This window comes from Phascolarctos cinereus, unplaced genomic scaffold (genome assembly GCF_003287225.1).
Source record: "Phascolarctos cinereus isolate Bilbo 61053 unplaced genomic scaffold, phaCin_HiC Scaffold_4;HRSCAF=312, whole genome shotgun sequence".
NCBI lineage: Eukaryota > Metazoa > Chordata > Mammalia > Diprotodontia > Phascolarctidae > Phascolarctos > Phascolarctos cinereus.
Genome location: NW_027555847.1, coordinates 544,615,522 through 544,635,280, shown reverse-complemented (window position 1 = coordinate 544,635,280; position 19,759 = coordinate 544,615,522). Strand labels below are relative to the sequence as shown.

At 38.7% G+C, this 19,759-nt stretch overlaps 1 protein-coding gene across 7 annotated transcripts in view; it reads right to left on the bottom strand.

Annotated features, from left to right (window-relative positions):
- The window catches only part of ATP9B (ATPase phospholipid transporting 9B), a 460,772-nt gene that overhangs the window by 12,876 nt on the left and 428,137 nt on the right, over positions 1 to 19,759 (bottom strand). The gene's annotated exons all lie outside the window — the stretch shown is intronic.

The window sequence follows — 19,759 nt, the reverse complement described above, 5'->3', positions numbered from 1 at the left end:
TACTGTCTTCCATGACCTGCCTTTTTACTGTGACCTCTGTCCATTAGCCGACAGGAGCAGAATAAGAAACAACCCAGAGGACTGGCCTTCCAGCTGAGGGACAACATAGATATCTAAGTGACCCTTGCCAAATGTCACCACAGGCCAGCCAACCTCATTTGCCAAGCTTAAGCCAAACTGTTCTTCTAAGATGTTTGAAGGGAACAGCAAAAGTTATCTAGTCCAGCCCATATCTGAACAAGAATATTCTCTACGGTATCTCTGATTTGTGATCATCCAACCTAGGCCTGAAGACCTCCAATGGTGAGGAACCAAACAGTTCCACAGGCGAACCATTGCCCTTTCGGATAGCTCTAATTGTTAGGAAGTTTTTCCTTATTACAAGTCTTACTGGGTTTTACTGAGGAGAAGCTTCTTAGAGGAAGTATGACTTAAAGGAGGTAGAGTTATGGTATGAAAGATGTGCTAGGACCCATAATTGGAAAATGGAAGGGCATCACTTCTTCAAAAGAAAGAAATCTAGGGGCAGCTAGGTGGCACAGTGGATAGAGCACCGGCCCTGAAGTCAGGAGGACTGGAGTTCAAATCCGGCCTCACACCAAACACTTGACACTTACTAGTTGCGTGACCCTGGGCGAGTCACTTAACCCCAACTGCCTAAAAAAAAAAAAGACAGAGAGAGATCTGGTAAGAGTGGTAGAGTAGTCTGGTGATCCTCAACTACCCAAGAGATGGATGGTTCAATATGGATAATACCTGTGATACTCCATGGCCTGTCTTAACAATATTAGAAGATGTGGTCAACAGCTGCTGGTAGGAAGGTTATTTTTTCCTTATTCTCATTCCTTTTTTTTTTTTTTTGCAGGGGATGGCTCTGATTAGAAAGATTTTATATTGGGCTTGAAATTTACCAGTCTGCATCTTTACCCCACTGTTCATAATTTATCCTGTGGGGTCATGCAGAAAAAGTCTAAGCTCTCTTTAATAAGATAGCCCCTCTAGAAAACTGCAGACAGATATCACATCACCTCTTGGCTAAATATTCCTAGTCTCATTCAGGTGACCACTGTATGGCATAATCTCCAGTCCCTTCACCCTCTTCCTTTGGACTTGTTTACTAATGTTCCTCCTAAAATTCAGACCCAAAACTGAACACAGTTCTCCAGATCTGGACTGACTAGGGCAGAGAACAGTAGAACTCTCTCATTTGTTTCCCCTTTTCTCCTCACTAGTGTACCTTCTGGCACGGGTGTGTGGTGGGGTGGTGAAATCACAGTTTCAGAGACTTAGTGGTAGAAAGGAACTTAGAAGTTATCTAGTTCAACCTCCTTATTTTATGTAAGACAAGCATATTTCTATCCAGGTCCTCTAACTCCAAATCCAAAGTTCATTCTAACTACATCATGCCATATCCATGAAAGAGAAAGAGAAGGTACAGTCAGAGAGAACTGGTAGAGAGCAATGTCACAGACACAGATCATAGTCCTCTGGAGCTTCTGTGGGTTAGGAGGTATGCACTTAACTCTCCACTCACAGTCTGCTCTTACAAATTGGCCAAAGTTGGGTATCTGGATTTCCAATGCAACAGCAGTAACTTAAGATAATCATGATGCAGTAGTACTGACTTTCTTAAATCTCTTCTATATAACTCAATGTTTTTAGGTAGAGAGAGTGGAAGGGGAATCTTGCTGGTGTAATGTAAATAAGATTGGGTGGGTAATGGGGAAGGCCAGGATGAAGAACAGCCTTCCCTGAGGAGACAGGGAAATTGTGTTTGTGATGCTAGCAGGTTAAGTGACCTTACTGTGACTTAGTTAAACACAGAAACACATAATATTCTAGCTAGAAGGGGCCTTGGAGATCATCTAGTCCAAAAGTATCCCTTTAACAGACAGGAAAACTGAGACTCAGAGAACTTATGCAAGGTCACACTCCGTAAATTAATTGCAAAGCTAAAGCTCAAACCCAGGTCTTCTGATTCCAAGCCCAGGACTTCTGCTTCTACCCCACAGAACAAGACCTGAATGCCTATTTCTGAAAGACATAGAGGATCCATACATTTTGGCTGGGGGAAGGGGGGAGGACAAGAAGAGTGGGTAATAGTTATACCCATTAGGAATAGTTTAGAGAGGGTGGGTCCAGTCTGGTCTTAGAAAGGGAATAACAGATCCATCCACAACTTAGTATAAGTAAGTTAAAAATGCGCTGGATATAGGAAAGAGGTAGGATAGGATGGATGGAAGTATACAGACCAAGGGAACCATAAAAATAATGTCTAAAGCTGGACTCCATTTCTTTTCACTGTGCCTATGTTTGCTCTACTTCTCTGTACTTAGGTAACCTTATCTGCAGTAATGCTGCTTTTTTGGGGAGAGTGGAGAGGAGCAAAATAAAAAACTTAAAAGCAGCACTTATTGGTGAGGCTGATTGGCTTATGGCATAAGGTTGTAAAGTTTGCTAAGGACAACAAAAGCCTTTTTAAACTTATGTCCAGATGGTACAATGTTATTGCCTAATAGAAAGAAAGAGCCACTCGCCTATTACTTGTTACCCTCCAGCTCAGTAAGTTCCCATGGTTCCCTATTACTGTTAAGGTAAAAAAAAATTCTTCTATTTGGTATTTAGAACTGACACTTCCTTCTTTTCCATTCTTCTTACACGCCACATTCTTCCACACACTCTACGGTTTTGCCAGTTTGGATTTTTTGCTTTTCCTCACCTATGAGGTCTCTGTGCCTTTGCACTGCTGTACTCCATTCCTGGAATGTTCTCCCTTCTCCCGTTTAGCTCCTGGAATCCTTGGTTTCCTTCAAGATTGAGCTCAAGTACTGCTCTTTTCTAGGAGGGCTTTCCTGGTCATCTAGTGGCATACATGCTAAGGCAATGGTTCTCAAAGTGTGGTCTGGAGTATATCATAGAGAGTACCTGAGACACTTTTGGGGAGTATGTGAGTGGCATTTTCAAGGGACAGTTAATACATTAGATGACAGAATAAGGATAAAAAAGCATCAATAATGTCCTCTTCCCCTTAATTAAAATTTGATGGGAATGGACACTATGTAAACCATTATGTTTACATTAAAAAAAACAACTATATAATGATGTAATAGAAGAAGCCTGGCTTAACAGCAGTTCATGAAAATATATTTAGGAATTTTAGTTGACAGAGAACTGAACATGAGTCAACAATGTGATAAGGTTGCCATGTCAAGTGCTAACATAATCTTAGACTGAATTAATAAAACAAAGGAATAGTGACTGTATGCTGTCCTAGATCAGAAAAACTTCAGTAGTATTCTAATGTTTTTGTTCTATGTTAATGTTCATCTCTCTATACCACGTTTTAAGAGGGTCACTAACAAACTGGGGCACATCTAGGAGGGTGACCAGGATGTTGAAGAAACTTCAAGTCAAATCATATGAAAATCCACTGATAGAATTAAGAACGATGTAAAAAGATAAGACCTGAGTGAGATCTGATAGCAGTCTGTAAATATTTTAAGTACTATCATTAGGAAGAGTAATTTAAATATATTTTGTGTTGTTTCCAAAGGAAGAACTAGACCAATGGGTAGAATTTAAAGGTAACAAGCACTTGCTTACAACTATGGCTGTCCAAAAAATGAAATAACTTATCTTATGAGATAGTGAGGTCCCCATAATTGAAAGTTATTAAGCATAGGCTGGATCAGTACTTCTCAAGGAAATATGTATTTTGGACTAAATGATATACCTAAGATCCCTTCCCATTTAAAATCATATAATTCTATGATAAGAAGGATTAACAGGTAAGGGAAATGTATTTAAAAATTACAGAGGAGTGAAGCATCAAATAGCAAATTAATTTCAAATGAATAAATCAGGTATCTCAACCAAAAAAAGCTCCATACCTGTTTAAAGAATTAATACATCAGAAAATTTTAAGAGATTGAAAAAAAAAAAACCCACTAGAATGCAACATAGGGAAAAATAGGATGCTTAATGAGAGATTTGTCTGGAATGGCTTTCAGGTGGCAAGCCTCTCCTTTTTTATTCGAGACTAATACTGCTTGAGATCACGTTGCTGACTTCCAGAGCTCTAATTTTTTCATCCTAAAGGGAAGAATTGAACTTTTACAGTTAAAATTTGGCTCTCAGATATGAGAATACAACTTGGGCTTGTCAAGAATTGGGAACCAGATACTATTCAATTTGATAGTTGAACTTATTGTGCCAAACATCTTTATGCCTATTACAGAAGTCTGGGTCAGGTAATGTAAACATCACTTACAAAAATCCAAGATCTGTAAAAGATGTAACTGGAGTATAAATGAATGCAGTACTTAGGACTGTTATCCAGGAAGAGACTATTGTAGAACTTATATAGAACAAGGTCTTCCTTATAGATATTATTTTTAAAAATCTATATGACCTTGGGGCAGCTAGGTGGCACAGTGGATAGAGCACTGGCCCTGGATTCAGGAGGACCTGAGTTCAAATCTGGCCTCAGACACATAACACTTACTAGCTGTGTGACCCTGGGCAAGTCACTTAACCCCATTGCCTAACCCCCCACCCCACCCCCAAAAATCTATGTGACTTTAAACAATCCAAATCAATCTAATAAGTATTTATTAAGTATTTTTTATGTGCAAAGAGGCACTAAGTGCTGGGGACACAAAGACAAAAAGGGCAAATAGCCTCTGTCCTCAAAGAGTTTAATATTATTAGGGGTGAGAGTGGGAAGAGGAAGAAAGACAGAGTGAGAGGGGAGGAATTTGGGAAGGGACACACATCATTTCACTCGGGTCTGAATAGTGGCCTCAGCCAGTGTCGACAGGGCTTGGGTCACCTGGCCCTGTGCCACCACCTCTGGACACCACAGGGGATCTACACCCAAGAGCCAGTGTCCTCGGTGAAGATGGATGGGGTTGCTGTGATGAGCCATTGCTGTGGAGGCACCACAGAAAGGGTCTGGGGACCAAGAACTTCCCTTTCTTTTAAACAGAAATGATTTGGGACTCTCGGCCTGTCCACATCCAGTATGCTTTGGCTTCTGGGGGAGTCTGATCAGGGGGGAGGGCACAGGAACATGTGGAGGTTTTTGTAGCAGGGATCCAGTTTCATTAAAATAAAAAAAAATGAAAAAAATAATGATAGCTGGCATTTACATAAACATCTTCTATGTGCCAGGTACTGTGCAAAGTGCTTTACATAGATCTCATTTGATGTTCACAACCATCCTGGGAGGTAGGTGCTATTATTATCCCACTTTACAGAGGAAACTGAGGCAAAAAGGATTAAGTGACTTGCTCAAGGTCACACAGCCAGTAAGTGTCTGAGGTAATAACTGAATTCAAATCTTCCTAGCTCCAGGCCCAGTGCTCTATCCATTGGACCACCTGACTGCCTTAAGTTTACATCCTAAAGGGGAAAGTGAGATATAATATTTTAAATGGTTCCATGTATATACATGGTCATTTGAGAAGGATGGAGAGAACTAACGACAAAACCAGAAGTGATAGTTCAGAGACAGGACAATCCTGGAACCATCACACTTTCGAGGAAAACATTAGTTTTGGCCTGTAAGTTTAATACCAAATATTTTACAAGGATATTTCAAGGCTTGACATAAAACAACTCAGCAGATATCTGATAATTTAACTCCAAGGTTTCTTTCAAAAGCTAGACCCTTAAATTATGAATCAGTCCTTGCATTCATAACCACAAGCCCGAGGTATTTTAGAAACATATCGGATGCTTCCGCTCACTATGAATTGTTTGGCTGATTCCAGTCCCCAAACCTCAGACTCCTGTGGCTTCTCATGGGAGGACACAAATCATCCTGGATGAATAAAATCTTCTGTATGGTCACGAGAGGGATGAGTCTGCAAATTTCTTTTGATAAGAAGTAGCACCTAAAAAACTAAAAGTGACTATATTCATCATCATGGGCAGACTTTAGTAATTTAAAGCTGAGTTTGGGCTTCAGAGAAGTTACACCTACGCTGCTTTATAAAGTACTAAAATGCATCATCTCCTGTGAAGAATTAAAAAAAAAGTTTATATTATATTCAAGATTGACTCTTTACTCAGTCAAAAGAACATCAGACTGGTAATGTATGTACTATAAAAATTCTCAGACAAAAAACTCAACTATCTACATATAAGAAATAGATTCACAGAATCATAGAGCTGAAAGGGACATTTGAGATCGGCTAGTAAAATCCTGTTATTTTATAATTTATATGAAGACACTGAAGCCCATGGAGTTGACTGGCTTGCCCTAAGTCATCAGTAGAGCTGGAATTAGAAGTGATGTCTTCTCTCCGTCCACAATGGCACTTCCACATAGAGCCCTTTGCTTTATTATGTGATACTTTCTCTCTTATTTTATTTAATTTTTGGTAAGGCAATCGGGGTTAAGTGACTTGCCCAGTCACACAGCTAGTAAATGTCAAATATCTGAGGCCAGATTTGAACTCAGGTCCTCCTGATTGCAGGGCTAGCACTCTATCCACTGTGCCACCTAGCTGCCCTCAAATTCTTTTTTTTTTTTTGAAAGACCATATGGCTGAAGTGGAGCCAAGAAACACTTAATAAGTGCTTACTATATGCCAGTTGGGCACTTTGCTAAATGCTGGGGGAAAAAAAAAGACAAAGAAAGACAAAAACAATCTCTGCCTTCAAGGAACTCATAATCTAATAGGGGAGAAAACATGTATAAACAAGATCTATACAAACTGAAGGAGAGATAATCTCAGAATGAGAGTTCTAGCACTTAAAACTGGGAAAGGTTTCTTGCTAAACGTGAGATTTTAGCTGTGACTTGAAGGAAGCCAGAGAAGCCATGTGAAGCAAAGATGACGACAGAGAGTATTCCAGGCATGGGGGAAAGCCAGAGAAAATGCAATCATGAGATAGAGTGTCTTGTGTGAGGAAGAGAAAGATGGTCAGTGTCACTGGATCATAGAATACAAAGAGAGAAATAAAACATAAGAAGCCTGGAAAGATAAAAGTGTTCAGGTTATGAAGGACTTTAAAAGCTGGAGGATTTATATCTGACTTGGGAAGCAATAGGGATCTACTAGAGGGGTGACGTGGTGACAGGAGTGACAAAGATGACTTTGGAGCTGAATGGAAGATGGACTGAGTGGAGAGAGACTTGAAGCTGGGAAATCAACCTGCAGGCTATTCTAATAGTCCAGATTTGAAGTGATGAGGCTTTGTGGGGGTTGTGATAGTGTCAACAGAGAAGGGAGCATGTTTGAGAGATGTTATGAAAGTAGAATTGACAGGACTAGGCAAGAGATTGTATGTGAAGGATGAGCAGGAGTGAGAAATCAAGGATGATATCTAGGTTGCAGGCCTGGGTGACTAGGCAAATGGTGGTACCTTTGACAGTAAAAGAGGAGCTTGGGGGAAAAGATAATGAGTTCAGGTTTGGAAATGCTCAGTTTAATATACTGATAGGACAACCAGTGCAAGCTGTCCAACAGACAGCTAGAGATGTGGGACTAGAAGTCTGGAGGGAAGTTAGGGCTCAGTGATTTAATCTTTGTCATATCAGTAATTTGCTGTGTCATTCTACATTTATTACTTGGCTTCCTTGATATAATTTTTAAAAGAACAAGAGAGGCAAAAGAAATACTTCAGATACATTATTTTCATAGTTTTTGTCCCTTAAATAATTCTTAATATTGAAATGATCAATGCCACTAAAAATTGCAGAATTAAACAGGTACAAAAGATTACAATCGAAACATGTCTTTAGAACTCATGACATATATACTGTCTGTGCCACTCAGTTGGTACTTAATTATTTGCTACTTTGTGAATTCTTCATGTTGTTACATTGTATTATCATTTATCTTTTTATGTATTTAATGCACTCAACTCCCCAACTAAATTGTAAGCAAAATAAGGACAGGGACTATGCGATATATTTCATGCAGTCTTCTGCACATCATAGGCAGCCCAAATATTTATTGAATGATTGACTAAAACCATGTCCAACTCACAGCTATTCAATATTTATGGCAGTAGAAAAGATGGAAAGGAATTTAAATTGCTCTCAGGAAAAAAAAGAGCTCAGAAAAATGAAACAGTGTAGATTCAAAACATTTCACTGAGTTTCAGTAAGATACATATTTCAGAATGGTCAGATGCTAGAAAGGAAATGTACTACAGAAGCAACATCGACAGGCAAATAAAAGTAGGGTGGCTGGGTTGGCCATGCAGTTTGAAAAATTCAGGACCAGATTCGAAGATACTGAACAATGATTCTCAGTTACTGGTCATATTAAATGAAAATGGAAGCCTTACGTCCCAAAACAGATCCAACCCAATTAAAATAGAATATGGCTTAGTGGTATTCCCACATGCTTAACTGATATTAAGTGTTAGCATGGAACTTATTGACTCAGTGACTCCAGCTGGAGATGAATCAGCTACTTCATCAGAAACTTGTGACCGACCCTCCAAATATATGCTAGCTGCTCGGGTAATTTAGTACTTAACCTGCTGGCACAATTACACAGTGTCCATTAAAAAAAAAAAAAGAACAGGCTGATCAGCACAACCCAAATCCTTGGTACAGGCAGAAACAAGAGTGCTTTTTGTTTCACTATTGCCTCTTTTTCAATACCTAAGTAGTTAATAATTGCTCACTGATATTATATGCTAACAGCATAGCAATGAGGCAGAGTTAGGAGGAGCTGTTGAATTTCAAACTCATTTTAGCCAAAACTTCCCATATTGCTTTGGGTAGAATCTCCAAATTTTTACATCTTAGTGAATGAAAGGTTATTCTTGCTTAAGAGTTTTGAGACAGACTCCAACTAACACTTTTAAAAGTTCCTTACAAAAACACAAAAGTAATCCTTAAATGCCAAAAACTTTTCCTATTACTTCATGGCCACTGTGCCTCATCATTTTGATGTAATTTGCCCATATGATGTTTCCTGATAGTAATAAAAGAGGTTTGGGGCAGCCTCTTATCACTGAGGTAGCAACAGTACTGTCAGAAAACAAACAAAATGAACACCATTTCATTTTGTCTTTTTATCTCTAGTGCCTGGAATAGTGCTTTGCATGTAGCAGACACTTAATATTTTCTTGCTGAAAGAAGGAATTCATCTGCAGTGTATGACAGGAGAAAAACCTGGATTTAGAATTTGAAGAGCTGAGTTTAAACCTTGGCTCTGCTCCTCACCATGTAAGTGACCCTAGACAAGTCACTTGTACCATCTCTGGGCCTTGGTTTCCTCACCTATTAAATGAGAAAGAACTAGATGAACTCTAATGTCTCTTCCAGCTCTAAATCTATGACCTGATATCACACTGCCGCCTTGTAAGAACTCTGTGAGGAAGAATGGGCAGGTTATCAATATCCCCATTTGCAGATAAGGAAACTGAGAGACGCAGAAAGATTACCCAAAGTAATATACTTAGAGTCTGATCTGAACTGGAGACCAGATTTAATTCCTGATCTGTTTTTCACCCCATTACATTATGTTGCCCCAATATTATGTAGGAAGGGAATGAAAACTTGATTGTTTCTGGTTATCAGTCCCAGTCCCAGGGCAAGTTAGATTTCTATACCTGATTATGTTATTCCTTTCTTGAGCCAAATCTGATGAGAGTAAGGTTCAAACAATGCTCAACCCCTCCCTTCTTTCCCTCTGCTGTAATAGGATTTTGTGTCTTTTCCTGTAATGTAATTGACCCTTGTCTACCTCCTCCTTTCTCAGTATATTTTCTTGGATCAGACTAATCCACTTACTTGGATCCATTTAACCCACTTGATTAGATTCTTTTTTTATCATTACATCAAAGTCAACTAATATCCACCCCCTTTATGTATACTCCTTTAACGTGGTGTAATAACAATACAGTTCTCAAGAGTTCCAAGTGTCATCTTCCCTTGTAGGGATATAAACAGCCTGCCCTTATTAACCACTGTCCCCCGACTAGCTCTCTCTGCTCTCTTGCCGAAGACTCAAGTCCAGCTTGATCTACTATCTTGAACGCAAAGGGATGAGGCGGGAGGCAAGATGGAAGCAACTCCGTTTATTCAAGGCACAGCACAGCGTTTTACATCTTTGACTCATGGGAACATAACCCAATGTAACAGCGGACAAAACAACAAAGTTTACATATCTTTACCAATAGGCAACACCGAGAATTTTTCTCATGCGAATGCCAATCAAAGTATCAACAAGCACATCTCTTTCCAACATTATCCTGGCTGTGTCCTTCTCCTGTGCTGTTCCCATGAAAACACCATGTACTTCTTGTTCCCGGAATGTCTCAATACTTGATACATGAGCTAGCAATACTTGATACGTGTCTGTGCTAGAGCTAGCTGTGCTTGAGCTAGCAACATTGTTTAGCTGAGGAGAATCAACAAAGCACAAGTGTCTGAGTACACTGTTACTAAGGAAGTTAGGGAATTTCAGGTTGGAGAGCCAAACCAGACAATGGAGCCCACAAGCCAACACCTGAGAGGAGCTCACAGCTTATCAATGAGGCTTAGTGAACTGTCTGTGGCCCTCTACATTCTTACAGACCCCTAACAAACATTTTGTATCTTTCTGTCCCATTTACCTTTTTGTGTCCTCCTTGAATCTTGTACTTGAAGATCAAATTTTCTGCTGAGCTCTGGTCTTTTTATCAGGAAGGTTTAGAAGTCCCCTATTTCACTGAATATACATCTCCTCTCTTGAAAGATCATGCTCATTTTCGCTGGGTAGTTGATCCTTGGTTGTAATCCAAGCTCCTTTGCCTTAAGGAATTTTAATGTAGAAGCTGCAAGCTCCTGTATAATCCTGACTGTGGTTCCATGATACTTAAATTGTTTCTTTGTGGCTGCTTGTAGCACCTTCTCTTTCATCTGGTAATTTTAGAATTTTGCTATTATATTCCTTGGTGTTTTCAATTTGGGATCTCTTTCAGGCGGTGAGCAGTGGATTATGGTTATTTTACCTTCTGGTTCTAGGACCTCAGGGCAGTTTTCCTTTATGACTTCCTGAAATATACTGTCCAGGCTCTTTTTTTTAATCATGATTTTCAGGTAGTCCAATAATTTTTAAATTGCTTCTCTTGGACCGATTTTCCAGGTCAGTTGTTTTACCCATGAGGTATTTTACGTTTTCATCTATTTTTTCATTTTTTTGTTTCTGTTTGATTCTTGCTCTCTCATAGAGTCATTAGTTTCCATTTGTCCAATTCTAGTTTTAAACAGATTGTTTTCTTCTGTTAGTTTTCGTACTTCCTTCTCCAACTGGGCAACTGTATTTTTAAGGGATTTGTTTTCTTCAGTGTACTTTTTTTCCAGTTGGCCAATTGTGTTTTTTTTTTAAATTTTATTATTTTGATTTATCAATAATCACTTCCATATGCTTTTGAGTTTAAAACCTTTCTCCCCCTTCTTCCCCACCACCCTCCCCAAGATGGTGCACAATCTGATAAAGATCATACATTTACATTCCTATTAAACATATTTTCACATTAGTGGTGTTGTAAGTAAAAATTAAAACCAATAGGAGGAACCATCAGAAAGAGGAAAAAAATTCAACAGAAGAGAAAAGAAATAGCAATTCAACTTTCATAGTTCCTTCTTTGGATGTGGATAGCATTTTCCATCATGAGGCCTTTGGAGATGTCTTAGATCCTCGTAATGCTGAGAAGGGTTAAGTTTATCAATATTAGTCACCACACAACGTGGATATTAGTGTGTACAATGTTCTATTGGTTCTGCTCATTTCACTCAGCATCAGACCATACAAGTCTTTCCAGGTTTTTCTGAAGTCAGCCTGTTCATCATTTTTTACAGCACAATAGTATTCCATTACATTCATACACCACAACTTGCTCAGCCATTCCCCAATTGATGGGCATCCTCTCAATTTCCAATTCTTTGCTCACACAAAAAGAGCTGCTATGAATATTTTTGTACATGTGGGTCCTTTTCCCATTTGTATGATCTCTTTGGGATATAGCCCTAGAAGTGCTTGCTGGGTCAAAGGGTATGCACATTTTTATAGCCCTTTGGGCATAGTTCCAAATTGTTCTTCAAAATGGTGGAATCATTTCACAACTCCACCAACAATGCATTAGTGTTCCAACTTTCCCACATCTCCAACATTTATCATTTTCCTGTTTTGTCATGTTGGCCAATCTGATAGGTGTGATGTGGTACCTCAGAATTGTTTTGATTTGCATTTCTCTAATCAATAATGATTTAGAGCATTTTTTCATATGACTATAGATGGCTTTAATTTCTTCATCTGAGAACTGTCTGTTCATATCCTTTGACCATTTATCAATTGGGGAATGGCTTGTATTCTTATAAATTTGTCTTAATTCTCTATATATTTTAGAAATGAGGCCTTATCAGAGAGACTGGTTGTAAAAATTCTTTCCCAATTTTCTACCTTCCTTCTAATCTTAGTTGCATTGGCTTTTTTGTGCAAAAACTTTTCAATTTAATGTAATCAAAATTATATTTTCATAATGTTCTCTATCTCCTGTTTGGTCATGAATTCTTCTGTTCTCCATAGATCTGATAGGTAAACTATTCCTTGTTCCCAGTTGCTTATGTATCAGCCTTTATATCTAAATCATGAACCCATTTTGACTTTATTTTGGTATATGGTGAGATTTGGGTCTATGCCTAGTTTCTGCCATACTCTTTTCCAGTTTTCCGCAGTTTTTTTCAAAGAGTGGGTTCTTATCCCAGAAGCTGGGGTCTTTGGGTTTATCAAATAATAGATTACTATAGTCATTGACTACTGTGTCTTGCATATTTAACCTATTCCACTGATCCACCTCTATTTCTTAGCCAGTACCAAGCAGTTTTGATGATTGCTGCTTTATAATACAATTTAAGATCTGGAATTGCTAGGCCACCTTCCCCTGCATTTCTTTTCATTAGTTCCTTTGATATTCTGGACCTTTTGTTTCCAAATGAATCTTGTTATTTTTTTCTAACTCTATAAAATAATTTTTGGTAGTTTGGGTATGGTATGGCACTGAATAAGTAAATTAGCTTAGGTAGGATTGTCATTTTTATTATATTAGCTCGGCCTACCCATGAGCAACTGATGTTTTTCCAATTATTTAGATCTGATTTTATTTGTGTGAAAAGTGTTTTGTAATTGTGTTCATAGAGTTCCTGGGTTTGTTTCAGGAGGTAGACTCCTAAATATTTTATAATGTCTACAGTAAGTTTAAATGGATTTCTCTTTCTATCTCTTGCTGTTGGGCTTTGTTGGTAATATATAGAAATGCTGATGATTTATGTGGGTTTATTTTATAGCCTGCAACTTTGCTAAAGTTGTTTATTATTTCAAGTAGTTTTTTACTTGATTCTCTAGGATTCTCTAAGTATATCATCATGTCATCTGCAAAGAGTGATAGCTTTGTTTCTTCTTTGCCTATTCTAATACCTTCAATTTCTTTTTCTTCTCCAGTACGATACTGAACAACAGTGATGATAATGGACATCTGTGTTTCACCCCTGATCTTATTGGAAATGCTTCTAGTTCCCATTACATATTGCTTGCTGAAGGTTTTAGATATGCTATTTATTATTTTAAGGAAGACTCCATTTATACCTATGCTTTCTAGTGTTTTTAATAGGAATGGGTGTTGTATTTTCAAAAGCTTTTTCTGCATCTATTGAGATGATCATGTGGTTTCTGTTGGTTTTGGTGTTGATATGCTCAATTATGCTGATAGTTTTCCTAATATTGAACCAACCCTGCATTCCTGGTATAAATCCTACCTGGTCATAGTGTATTATTCTTGTGATAAGTTGCTGTAATCTACTTGCTAATATTTTGTTTAAAATTTTTGCATCTATATTCATTAGAGAAATTGGTCTATAATTTTCTTTCTCTTTTTTGACTCTTCCTGGTTTAGGTATCAGTATCATATTTGTATCATAAAAAGAATTTGGTAAGACTCCTTCACCTATTTTCCCAAATAGTCTATATAGTATTGGAATTAATTGTTCTTTAAATGTTTGATAGAATTCACATGTAAATCCATCTGGCCCTGGAGATTTTTTCCTAGGGAGTTCATCAATGGCTTGTTCAATTTCTTTTTCTGAGATGGGGTTATTTAAGTATTTTACTTCCTCTTCTGTTAATCTGGGCAATTTATATTTTTGTAAATATGTATCCATTTCACTAAGATTGTCAAATTTGTTGGCATATAGTTGGGCAAAATAATTCCTAATTATTGTTTTAATTTCCTCTTCCTTGGTGGTAGCTTCACCCTTTTCATTCTTGATACTAGTAATTTGGTTTTCTTCTTTCTTTTTTAAATTAAATTAACCAAAGGTTTATCTATTTTGTTGTTTTTTTCATAAAACCAGCTCTTAGTTTTATTTATTAGTTCAATAGTTTTCTTAATTTCAATTTTATTAATTTTTCCTTTGGTTTTCATATTTGTAATTTGGTGTTTAATTGAGGATTTTTAATTTGTCCTTTTTCTAGTTTTTTTAGTTGTATGTCCAATTTCATTGGTCTCTTCTTTTTCTATTTTATTTACATAAGCATTTGCTGCATCCTATAAGTTTTGGTATGTTGTCTCATTATTGTCATTCTCTTGAATGAAATTATTGATTGTTTCTATGACTTGTTGTTTGACCCAATCGTTTTTTAGGATTAGATTATTTTGTTTCCAATTATTTTTTAGTCTATCTTTCCATGGTCCTTTATTACATATAATTTTTATTGCCCAATTGTGTTTTTCAGGGACTTTTCTTCAGTGTACTTTTTTCCAATTGGCCAATTGTATTTTTTAAGGACTCTTCTACCTCTTTTCATTTGACTTTTAAAATCCTTCTTGAGCTCTTCTAAGAAGGCTTTTTGGGCTTCAGACAAGTTCATCTCCTCTTTTGATGTTGCAGATGTGGGTCTGTTGACAATGTTGTCCTCTTCAGAATTTCTGTCTTGATCTTCACTCTTCTCATAATATGAATCTATAGTATGTTTCTTTTTACTCATGGTTTCTTTATTCCCTGGCCTTTAAAGAGACTGAACTCTCCTGCTGGGGAGCAGAGGGCACTGACCCAAGCTTCTTGTGTTGGGAGCCTAGGTCTTGGTCACTGGCTTTGTGTGCTGGGGCCTCTTATGTTGTTAATTGGTGGCTGTAGGGTTCTGGCAGCTTACCTGGTGGTGGGCTGGAATCAGCAAGGCTGGAACTTTCAGGCAATTCTAGGTTGCCTGCTTTTCCTTTCCTTTAGCTTTCTTCAGCTCCTTTTAGATGGGTGCTACAGGGTGGTTATCTGCCTGGGGCCCCTTGCAGTGCTGCCTCCCTTTGTTCACCTGAGGCACTGGGACACTCCTTTGCAGTAGAATGCCGAGGCACCTGGTGGTTTCCTGAGCTGGTTTCCACCGGTTTCCCCGCCCTCACTGAGGCACTCGGATGTCCAGGTGTTGTTATTTGCCTGCTCTACCACCTGGGCTTCAGGATCTCCTCCTGGTTGGCAGTTGGAGGCTGTAGGGTTCTGACAGCTCACCTGGTGTTGGGCTGGAATCAGCAAGGCTGGAACTTTAGGGTGACTCTAGGTTGCTTTCTTCAGCTCCTATCAGATGAATGCTGCAGGCTGCTTATCTGCCTGGGGTCCTTTGTAGTGCTGCTTCCCTTATTTTTGCTGAGGTACTGGGAGACCTGTTTGCTATAGAATGCCAAGGCACCAGAATCTCCTCCTGATGTGATAAAGTATGCCTTTCCGCTACCTGGGTGAGGCGCCTCCCATTCAGTACTGCTCCCCTTCCCCCAGGTAAGAGGGGCCTTTCCAGTTAATCCCTCAAGCTACCTGGGCTACTGCACTGCTGCTCCCTGTCTTTTTTCTCGTTCAGCTGCTCCAGGGCTTTTTCCAGGATGATATTTTCTGGGTTTTCAGAGGTTGATAGGGGAGGGTGAGAGTGACTACCTTTTTACTCCTCCATCTTGGCTCCTGGAAGCAAAACTCAAGAGTCCTAGTTTTTTAAACACAAGTTATCTTCCAGAGATGTTAGATGGCTGTCACTATGAATCATGGTCTATAACAATCTTCTGAAAATTAAATCTTTGATCCAGAAATCCAAGATCTAGGTCCTGGAAAGTCATTCTCCTTTGTAGTATACTCATCCCTTTCTTCTGAGGTCAGAATATTCAATCAGTGAATTAAATTTTTTTTGGTTCCAATTGTAATCTTCTGCTTGTAAAACCATAATCTAATGGCTCACCAAGAAGAGCTATTTACCAACACAATGCTCTCCTTGGGTAAATGTGACACTGAAAAAGTGGTCTACACTCAGTGCCGCCACATCCTCTCCTCTCCATAAAGAGAGCTAGTGAAGCCTTCTGATCAAAGTTCAGCACAGCTGGTCCTACAGAAACTTACAAAGGAAGGCAAATCTGGATTTAGCACTTCCAGCCTTTCCTTCATCCTGTTCCAAAGTATGCACTTTCTCCCTTTCCACATCTCCAAGGTACCCAATATACTAACAGTCTTTTCCACACTCCCTGCTCCACTTAGGATAAGGGGTTATAAAATTCATTCACACTAAGGTATAAGTGATGAAAATAAAAATGAAAATGTTCCTTTATTTGTGTCTTAAGAGGGTATAAAACTTGAAGCTACAGTGGAGAAAAAATTTCAAGTTATCAGCCACTGCTGGAGATTTCTGCATTTGGTATCGGGGGCTTGAGTGAATTCTTGAAATCATATCATAAGGGCAACCACCTATTGCAGCAACTCCTTATCTACTATATCAACAACACGGGTCCCCTGCAAAGGAACTGGCAAACTAGTGTTTAATAATTACTTTGTCTAGCCCATCAGTCCTTTTCTTTACAAATGTCTACAAAAATTTTGCAGCTCACTTCAGCATTGTGATTATCACAAAGGACAGGTTTAGAATTCTGCATGGCACGAGAGAAGCAACACTGGATTTCAACTTTGGCAATCTGAGCCCAAGTTTTAACACTGACACTTACCAGCTATGTGACCAAGACAAGTCACTTAACTTTTCTGAGTTTGTTTCTTCATCTGTAAAACTGGTGTGGTGATCTTTTACCTGGTGGTAGTATCTCACACTTGTGCCCTATTGAGTCATAGCATAGCAACAAATTGGAGTGACTGCGGCTAGATAGCCCGGGGCTTTGCCTGGTAATAACACTCCTTCAATATTGTAAACATTATCATTCATCTGCCATCCCTCCACTACTGTTCCTATGGCTAACAATGCCCACTTCTTTCCCTATACTTGTACTACTCTAGCACTGGTGACATAGGAGCAAGCTATCTCCAGGCCCTCATTCTCTTCACCCTCTCTAGCCCTCTTCAACCCTACCCCACCCATGTCCAAACCTGCCCTCCCCTTTAAAGGAATGGGCCCTCAGAAATTTCTGTTCCATAGTGAACACATTCTCTAGACCTCTTTTTCTCACACTCCTTCCATCTATTAACCCTGAGACCTGGCTCTGCCTAGATGACAGCATCGTTAGTCATGCTCTCAGAAGAAACAGAATACTCCATGTTCCCCACTGCTACTTCCAGATTCTTCCTTTAGTGCTACTACTCAACAACCTTTCCTCATTTCAAGTTCACTCCATTACAGTTTTAAACCCAATTCAGATAATAGTTGTTGTTGTGTTCTGGCCCCAAGGTCATTATCCTACCTTTCCCACGGAGTTAACTCTTTGGCCCAATGTCTCAATGCTTGCCATGTTACTAAGGAACTTCAACATCCACAATGATGCTCCCTCAAATTCCTTAACCTCTCAATTACTAAATATCTTTAAATTCCAATATCTGCTCTTTCACTTTAACCTCAGTAACACACAGGGATGGTCACATCTTAAATCTTGCTGTCATTCACAAGTGTTCCACTTTCATGATTAAAACTCTGATTTTCCTCTGTCTAATTATAGCCTCCTATTATTCCAGCTCTCCCTTTGCCTCAACTCTCCTAAGCCTATTCTTCACTCACACCATACCTCTAATCCCTCCATCTCTAAGTATTATTTCAGGACATTAGTCCTGCTCTGAATTTACTTTCTGCCCTTTCTAATCTCTACCTTATATTTAGCCAATTTAACTTATCATCTTTGATTCTCAGATCCTTTACACCCCTGTCCTATAGTTCATCTCTCACCAAATTTCATTCCAGGATAATTCCAACCATCTGCCTTACATGCTTCTATTCAAATGCTGCTGAATGGGAGAGGAGGAAATCACACAACTGGGTTGACTAGTTACTTTATAAATTTATGTTATCCAACTTCAACTACACCCTCTACTGCAGCAAGGCAGTTTTTTAATTCCTCTCCCAACTGATTTCCTCTCTCACTTCCCACAGAAACTATTCTAAAACCATCTTTTCTTTCCTTATGTCTCCCATACTTCTACTTCTTCTCTTTCTCAGCTGCAGGCTTTACCTTTTACTATACTGAGAAAACTGAGGCCACTCAGATGTGAGCTCCCTTTTCATATCAAAATTCCTTGATATTATTCCTCACTCCTTTTCCCCATCTGACAAAGAAATGGATTTCTTATACCAAGGTCAATATATATCCTTGATTCCATCTGCTCTTATGTTCACAAGCAGATTACATGTCTATGTCTATTTACATCCCTTTTCCCAAGTCCCTCCTAAGCTTCAATCCAACATCAATTGCCTATTGAACATTTCAAAGTGCATGTTCCAGAAACATCTTCAACTCAATGCATACAAAACTGAACTAATTTATCTTTCCCCCCAAGCTTCTTTATTTTTGTTGAAGGCACTGCCATCCTAGTTCCCACTGGACTTATCCTTGACTCTTCACTTTTCCTCACTTTGTATATCCAATCAGTTGTCGGATCTTGCTATTTTTATCTATCTATTTATATCCTGCCATATACAAACCCTTTTTTTACTCACACAGCTACCATGTTAGTTCAGGCCCTTATCACCTTTCTCTTAGATTACTGCAATACTTCCTAATTTGTCTTCCTATCTTAAGTTTTTCCTTAATCTGGTCCATCCTACATATTGCTGCCAAAGTGATTTTCCTTAAGTTCAGACCTAACCATGCCAATCCCCTAGGAAATAAATTCTAGGGGCTCCAGAAAAGCAACATCACTTTTGTTTAGCTTTTAAGGCCATGTCAACCTGATTCAGCTTACTCTTCCAGCTTCACTGTATACAACTCTACCTCCCAAATCTGTGATCCAGCCAATTTGGGGTTTTCTTTGTGCCTCTCAGAAAACATTCATATATTCATCTTCAGCTTCTATGATTTTGCACTGTCCGTCTCCCCTGTATGAAATGCATGTGTTGTTACCTCCACCCTGCTGCTGACTCCTTCATCTCCCAGAATCCTTCTCTTCTTTCAAGATGAAGTCTCTATATGAAGCCTTTCCTGATCCCCACCTCTACCTGCTAGTGTGCTCTCTTCCAAACCACCCTCTAGTAAACTTGGTAGATATTAGTATTGATTCTCCTTACATTTATTTTTACGTTGTTGTATTTGTGCTTCTCTCTCTTTTTAGAATATAAGCTTATAGTGAAAACATATTGTTTCATTCTTTGCATTTCTATCTCCAGTGTCCAGAATGGTGACTGAAACTCAATAAATACTTGTTGACTGATGTTTCCTATCTCAAAGTGCCATATAATGTGAACTTCAAAAAAATTTTTTGAGAAAAACTCAGTCCTTGACATTATAATTTCTTTTTTGAAATTCCACTTGGAATGAATTTTACGAAAATAATTAAGAACAATCACAACTGAGA